Raw genomic sequence first — 7,993 nt, 5'->3', positions numbered from 1 at the left:
AATTAAAAATTTATCAATTATTCCTGCCCATACGTTTAAACTAAACTGGTGTTGATGTCTTGAATGCACAATAACGTGTGGGTTTTCTTCATCCCAATTATGATTATTATGAAAATTGAATATACCATCCCTAGTAAAACTAGCTTACTAGAGTTTGCTCTGTTTATAAAATTCGTTATATCTCATAAACGAAGACAGATAGGACATATATTTATATGACTTTTCTTCCATTATTTTTAGGCGTACAATCAGCTCCCGAAGTGGGTCCCACAAGTTACGAAACACCCTGTATGATATCTAAGTAAGCAGAATATATTATTGCAAATAAATTATAATAAATTATTGCAAAATGCAGTCTTGATTTCATTTGATTAACTTTGAAAATATAGAAGCTACAGTAATTTATATGGAAACATGTAAAATTAAACTTCGCCCGGCCACTAGCAATGGGGGATTTAAATACCCCGTAATTAGAAGGTTAAAAAGTTGCGTACTCCTTCAAAGATCCCCCCCCGGATGTGTTCTAATTTCTTCAAAAGCGTAATTTGAATCTACTGGACTTCTTTTTGACAAGGAGATACCTCAAGAATATTGTTTACTTTACTCAACTATCAACGACGAATTACGTAAATATATACACGTATGTGTGTAAAAACAAAGGAAAGGGTGACGAGCAACCGGTCGAGAAAAAAAAAAAACAAGCTCAAAGGTCGAAATTGAATGGAATTACAATTAGCCGAGCGTGTTTACGGAAACACTTGCAGCCAGTGGTCGTTATCTGCGAAAAGCTCCGGTCTTGCCAAATTGTCGTTTCAATTAAAACACGATTGGTTTCCGCGAGCCGCGTACACGGCAGAGTAAGTACATATATATATATATACGTATAAAGTTATCGCGAGCCGCGTTATCGAACAAACGTCATTTAACGGCGATTCGATTTTTCTTTTCTCTTTTTTTCTTTTTTCTTTTTTTCTTTCTTTCTGCTTTTCGCAACAATCGCAAGATAGATGTCCCGTGAAAAGCGATAAGCCGTTTGCCTCGTAATTTCATCTCGGCCTGCCGGTTTTACGAGGATTATCAATCTTATCCCGGTACCGACGTACGTACGCTTCGGGAAGCGTAAAACGGGTGGCACGTAAGGAACGATAATCGGAGGGAACTTTCTAGAAGGAGACGTACAGCGCGAAATTGCGAAACCAGACAGCGAAACGTGCATTATCGTCCCGTGAGCGCGTGAGTCACGGGACGTCGAGTGCATGAACGAGTATCGAGAGACGAGAATTTGAAATCTACACGAGTCCGTGAATTCACGAAAATGTGCAAATGTGTGTCCATTTATACTGCATGGTTCTTAAAAACGTGTATTCGTATAGATCTTAAAATTTCGACATTCGTTATACGTATATATATATATATATATATAATTTTAATTTATATAAATATTATGTATATATATATTAATAATATATATTATATACATAATAACATACGTTAAATATATGTATATATATAATTTTTCAGTGTCAGTGACACAGTTATGTTCTTCACTATGTGTGTGTACACACACTATACACACACTATATATATAGTATATAGTATACGATGCATTATATGCACTTATATAGCACTGTATATATATATATAGTATATCATGCGTGTATGTATATGTAATTACAAATAAATATATACATTTCTGGAGAAAGCGAGACGCAAACCGTTAAAATTGGTAAATCAGCGTTAGAAGTTTCACCACAGATTAATTCCAGTAATTACCTAGCTATGAATTGATAATTAAAATGGCTCTTAACTCGCTAACCGCCTTATCTCTTGATAGCAAACTTCTATAATCGTGCAATTAAAAGTTAACGAAGCCAAATTGATTCCGGTTTAAGTACATTTTAATCCTCGTAAATGTAACTCGCGATGTATACATAATTTATCCGAACGCGAGCGAACTTCGGCGAAGAATTTAGGCAGATTAGAAGAAAATTTTCGCTCGTACCGCGTTAACAGAGTTTGCCGAGCAATGAGGTGATTTCACGGTGATTTGGCCAACGTAACGTTAACGAGCGAGCAAACGTATTTTTAAGAAAGTGAAACGACCAGGGGAAGAGACGCTCTCGCGTTAACGAGATTGATCGGCGGGTCGGCGGAGGCAGAGAGAGAATTCGAGAGCAAGCCTCCGCGCGCCGAGGAGAGGAGAGAGGTTGTTTATGAGAATGAGATCAATATACGAGAGTTATCGAGCGTACGAAATGTTCCACTGAACGAGAGGAGAGTCTCCTGCAGGCAAGCACGCGAGATCGCGTACGCTGTGCTATTATCGAGCATCGAGTATACATACGTACGACACAGGTACGCGCGCGCCGATAATTGAAATTGTCCATCCACGTACCGAGGCGTCCCTCCTTCTTCGCTCGTCCCACGGTTCTCGAATCACCGTTCGTTTAATGCCCACCTGTACGTCGGCGAGTGTCTGTCCCGTTGGAAATTGGAGGCAATTTTTGTCTCGCGAACCGCCGCGCGTTCAAACAAAAAGAAACGCGAGAAACATTCCGTGGAATGGAAATGAGTAGAACAGACGAGAAGCACGAAATGGTAACAAAAATGGGCTCATTCTGTTATCGCGACAATTCCACGAGAACGCTCCCCGTTTCTTTCTACGTAGTACGTATTAACCACTTGCGCTGGCAACTGATTGCGGACCATAACGAGTGACCAAATCGTTTACAACAATTCGTCGCTTGTTTTTCTTTGAACTCGTCGATATCATATGACATCATTGGATAGAAATTAGTGAGAAGTAATAAATTTATTATTTGTTCTATTTTGTTTTACTCAAGTGTACTTGAAACTGAGAAAAATATTACACTTTTCGAACAAAAAATTCTCGACGTACGTCAGTCCACCGCAACTGATTGAGGACCATAACGAGTGACCAAATCGTATACAACAAATCGTCGCTTTCTTTTTTGAACTCGTCGATATCATATGACATCATTCGATAGAAATTATTGAGAAGTAATAAATTTATTATTGGTTCTATTTTGTTTTACTCAAGTGTACTTGAAACTGAGAAAAATATTACACTTTTCGAACAAAAAATTCTCGACGTACGTCAGTCCACCGCAACTGATTGAGGACCATAACGAGTGACCAAATCGTATACAACAAATCGTCGCTTTCTTTTTTGAACTCGTCGATATCATATGACATCATTCGATAGAAATTATTGAGAAGTAATAAATTTATTATTGGTTCTATTTTGTTTTACTCAAGTGTACTTGAAACTGAGAAAAATATTACACTTTTCGAACAAAAAATTCTCGACGTGCGTGGCACGTCAGTCCAGCGCAACTGATTGCGGACCATAACGAGTGACCAAACCGTATACAGCAATTCGTCGCTTTCTATTTGAACTCGCCGACACGATATCACTGGATAGAAATTATTAAGAAGTAATAAATTTATTGCTTCAGCATACTTGAAACTGAGAAAAATATTGCAATTTTGGAACAAAATATTCTCGACATGCGTGGCACAAGAGGTTGGCACAAACCACTTGCGTTGGCAACTGATTGAGGACCATAACGAATGATCAAACCGTATACAACAATTCATCGCTTTCTTTTTTCAGCTCGTCGATATCATATGACATCATTGGATAGAAATTATTGAGAAGTAATAAATTTATTATTTGTTCTACTTTATTTTACTCAAGTGTACTTGAAACTGAGAAAAATATTACAATTTTCGAACAAAAAATTCTCGACGCGCGTGGCACGTCAGTCCAGCGCAACTGATTGCGGACCATGACGAGTGACCAAACCGTATACAGCAATTCGTCGCTTTCTATTTGAACTCGCCGACACGATATCACTGGATAGAAATTATTAAGAAGTAATAAATTTATTGCTTTAACTTAAACATACTTAAAACTGAGAAAAATATTGCAATTTTGGAACAAAATATTCCCGACATGCGTGGCACATCGTTCCAGCGCAAGAAGTTAATAGACGTTGTCGGAGACGATGTTTTGCCCAGATACAAGGGAAGCAACGAGTATACTCGCGATATACGCAAGCTCGCTCGCGGTACTTGGCGCACGTACGCGAGCGAGGAGCCAGCGTTCGCCGAGAAGCGGGTCGCCGATATTCGTCGAGGGTCTAAATGCAGCAACGCCGCGCGCATAATCTATACGCTCTCGTTGAAGAAATCAGACGCGGTGATTTACTGCGCTCTGCCGATACGCGTCCACGTGTGCGCAACTGCACTTCAAGTGTACGTGCGTTTCCCTCCGTGCCCGAGATCGTTTCCATTACCAAGCGTGTGCATCTTCTCCGCTCGCGTCTTGCTCATGTCCGTCTAATAACCTGGTTGAATCACAGCCGCGAGTACAGGTAACGAGTCGATCGAAACGAACGTATATCTTCCCGAGGAATTCCTACCACTTTCTTATTGGAATTGGCGGCACCGGGGACCGCGTAATTGGCTATCGTTTAAAGGAGAGAGTAGCTTGTTTTCAAACCGTAGGGAAATTCAAAACAAGTTCACTCGGTGCTAGTTGATGTTTTGCGTGGTGGATTTTTTTTTTTTGTACCAGTGCCAGCTTGATTCACGGCATGATTCTACTCTTCTGTTCCTTTTTTTTTTTTTTTTTTTTTTTTTTTTTTGGAAGGACTCGTGAATAATGGCACAGACACACTATTGACAGAGATAGGTCGGAACGCGGTAATTAGAACAATCGGAGACCGATACCGTGCAAAGGACGTTTAGAGATCTGCGCTCTGGTAACTGTAGATCAAAGCAATTTACGCGCGCGACTCCACTGAAAGTCGGAATGCCCCTTTCGACATATTCGCTATGGAAATATCGCTGGTCGTGACCATCGTGGCGGATATATGTAATAGGGGTACCCATAAGTAATGCCGTTTTCAAAACCTCGGGATGCCGTATTTACGACCATAAATCTCTATTGTTCGATTTTCTTTTATGCTCCATTGTACACTGATTCTCTAAAAAAGAATCTTCTTTCATAAATCAATTCTCTTCTTAAAAACTGGGCTATCCAACCCGATAGTCTGGGAAACGAGCAATAATTTAATTCTTTCTTTCTTTTTTTTTTTTTTTGTAATGACATGACAATATCTCATTATAAAAATTTAACTATAACCTTTAATTACTGTATTCCGAAGAAAATCATTACCTTTTGACGTTTTTTTCAAATTTAATAAACATTGCCATCTAGTGACAATATTTTAACTTATCACAACATAACTTATATCCCGTTAAATATATTGTAATTAACTAGACATTATAGTTAAATATTGACGTTTAGTGTGCTTATTGTTAAATTATATTATGCATTAAAACTGTATTAAAACTCTTAAGTAAAATAAAATTTTGTACAGTATGAAAAAAACGACGTTATACTTATGGGTACCCCTAATACATCGACAGCTCGTGAAAAATGTTCGTCGAGGGGGGTCTTGCCAGATGAAAGTAAACTTGACGAAATGAGACGTCGCGACTGATCGAGCGGATTTGCAAGTTCGCGCAGACTTAGCACGTTATTGACTACAAACCTATTAATCGATCAGAAACTTCTTTGTTGCCAACGCTTATCAATTTGTTGGTTTCTTGCAATTCCAAAGATGATGAATATTTGTTTAATACACCAAATACTTGCGAGAAGAATACCCAGATTCGATAGTCTAGAAAAACTGTCAAATTTCAGAAAATAACTCGTAAATAACTGATGAAAGTGAAAGTGAAAAATCCCAAAGACAATAGAGTAGAGTTTAACAAAATAGAGAGTATTGTGTTTAATAAATTTAACGTGTTCTATAGATAATTATTTAAAACTGGCTCTACATGAAACAAATATTTTCATGATACTGATATTATGAAAATTAAAAAAAAAATGTGATTATTATGAAATTTCATTACCCTATAATGAAATATAAGAGAAAGTAGGACGACATAGTGAGCAGTTCAACGTAGAATTTGACACTTTTGAACGAGTATCGATTTCGTCGAATCAGCATCGATTTAGGATTTTAAAGGCAGCTTTCACTTCGAATTTAATATTTTGACATTGTTCCGATTTTTACCGCTGCTTCGACATTTTCGAGCGTGTTACTTATCGACACGCTATCGCAGATTTCGTTAGATTTCTGCGACTTGCCATTTCCATTGCAGCTTGCGACTTCAAAGCAAAAGTGAACCGCCGGGGCCGTACGTGTTAAACGCGCGCCAACTAAACTGATGACCCAAGGATAAAAAAAGACGAGGAGGAAAAAAGAACAGGCGAGCACGAAGCGACAATTATCTTAATCCAGTTGTTCTCTTGGAAAGCCACGCTGATTCCTGACCCGTATCGATAGATACCGTTATGGAAAAACGTAGATCGTGAGAGAGGAAGAGAGAGCTGTTAATATTCAATTACATGGAAGCTGAGTCGATGCATTGCACGTTATCGAAACGCGGGGTGAATCCTTAGACGAAGCGTAGCGGTCTACCACGCTGTCCTCTCGGTCCTGTTCTTGTTCAGATTCGTGTTTCGAATACGAGTAACTCTTGGAGTACGTGCGTACGTTGCCTCCCCCGCCCTCGTCCTCGTCCTCGTCCTCTCGCCCATCGACAACATTATCGTCCCTATTCCTCCGGACTCCGCCAGTTCCCCGTTCCATCCCTCGAACATCGCACAGCTTGTTTCGACGCGTCCGTAAAACATCAAAGTTTCTCTCTGTCTCTCTCTACCTCTCTATCTCTCTTCCATCTTCCCCTTACCAATGCATCATCATTTTTATCTTCTCATCGCGGGTCACGTGTGCGGTCACGTACAACACGCCCTCCAAACAATACGCTTTAACAAATATATCGACGAGGAACCGACGCGACTCCAAACGCATTACCGTTTTTGAATGGTTCCGCGAACCGGCCAAGGAAATGATTATCGAATAATGATCCCCGGCGAGCGATCCGATCGATACCGTGTTACACGTTTCGATGCTTAGGCGCGTCGCTTGCATACGAATCTACGTACATTTAGAGGAAGGAGGTGAGGGGAGGGGAGGGAAACGTGTCGCGCGGAACGGTGACGATGGCGGTTTGACGTGGCGTAGAATTAAATTTTCCCCGAAAAAAATTGGAAAGCAAGCGGCGAGGACGGTGAACAACAAAGTGGAGAATTCGGCCGGGGGAATTAGTTTTCGCGGTTAGTTTAGGCGGGGCAAGAAGACACGGTGGATCCGAGCGGCCACCGCAGGTTGGCGCTCCGCGCGAATCACAACACTGCCACGCGCGCCGCCGTGTTCTCCCGTGTCTTCTCCCGTACAGAGTTCCCCCAAAAATACTCTTTTGTATCGTAGAAAGCGAGCGAGAGAAAGAGAGAGAGAGACGTTGCATCGTCCAACTCTTTCCTTCTACAGACACGAACAAGAAGAAGAGAGAAGAAAATGAGAAAAACACAGATAGATAGATAGATAGAAAGAAGAAGTTCTTTTCTTACTACGTACTGGTGGAGCGAAGCAGGATGAAGACATACGGCGGGTCACTGTCCCGATATCACATTGGCGGTCGAACGCAGCCTCGTTGATCGAGACGCGAACGAAACGATCGACGCACGTTCGCTAGATCGTTCGCGTGCAATCACGCTTGGCCTGGTGGCGCCAGAAACACGGTCGTACACGCGACACGCACGAGGAGTACGACGTACGATGACAACGATAACAACAACTCCTTCCTTCCTTCCTTCCTTCCTTCCTTCCTTCCTTCGTCCCTCTCGCTCTCTCTCTCTCTTTCTCTGTCTACGACGGCGAGAGACGCGACGATGCCATATATCGTTCAGCAACGAACGAGAAACACTGAGACGAAGCAGCACGCGCCACCACCTTTTTGTACGAGCGAACTGTGTACTCACGGACGCCGACTGTGCCGCCGAGGGTTGAATGCGAACCAGCGGAGGGGTAAGAAAGTGCGCAGTAAGGAA

At 41.1% G+C, this 7,993-nt stretch overlaps 1 protein-coding gene across 1 annotated transcript in view; it reads right to left on the bottom strand.

The window, feature by feature from the left end:
* Positions 1 to 7,538, bottom strand: part of LOC122532338 — a 33,517-nt gene extending 25,979 nt beyond the window's left edge. Inside the window, exon 1 of the mRNA XM_043661037.1 lies at positions 7,521 to 7,538. The gene's annotated coding sequence lies outside the window, so the exon portion shown is untranslated. The remainder of the gene's footprint in view (positions 1 to 7,520) is intronic.
* Between the last annotated feature and the right edge of the window lie 455 nt (positions 7,539 to 7,993).

Source organism: Frieseomelitta varia, unplaced genomic scaffold (genome assembly GCF_011392965.1).
Source record: "Frieseomelitta varia isolate USP_RPSP 00005682 unplaced genomic scaffold, Fvar_1.2 scaffold_448, whole genome shotgun sequence".
Taxonomy (NCBI): Eukaryota; Metazoa; Arthropoda; class Insecta; order Hymenoptera; family Apidae; genus Frieseomelitta; species Frieseomelitta varia.
The sequence above is the reverse complement of the archived record's forward strand: the minus strand, read 5'-3'. Positions and strand labels throughout refer to the sequence as shown.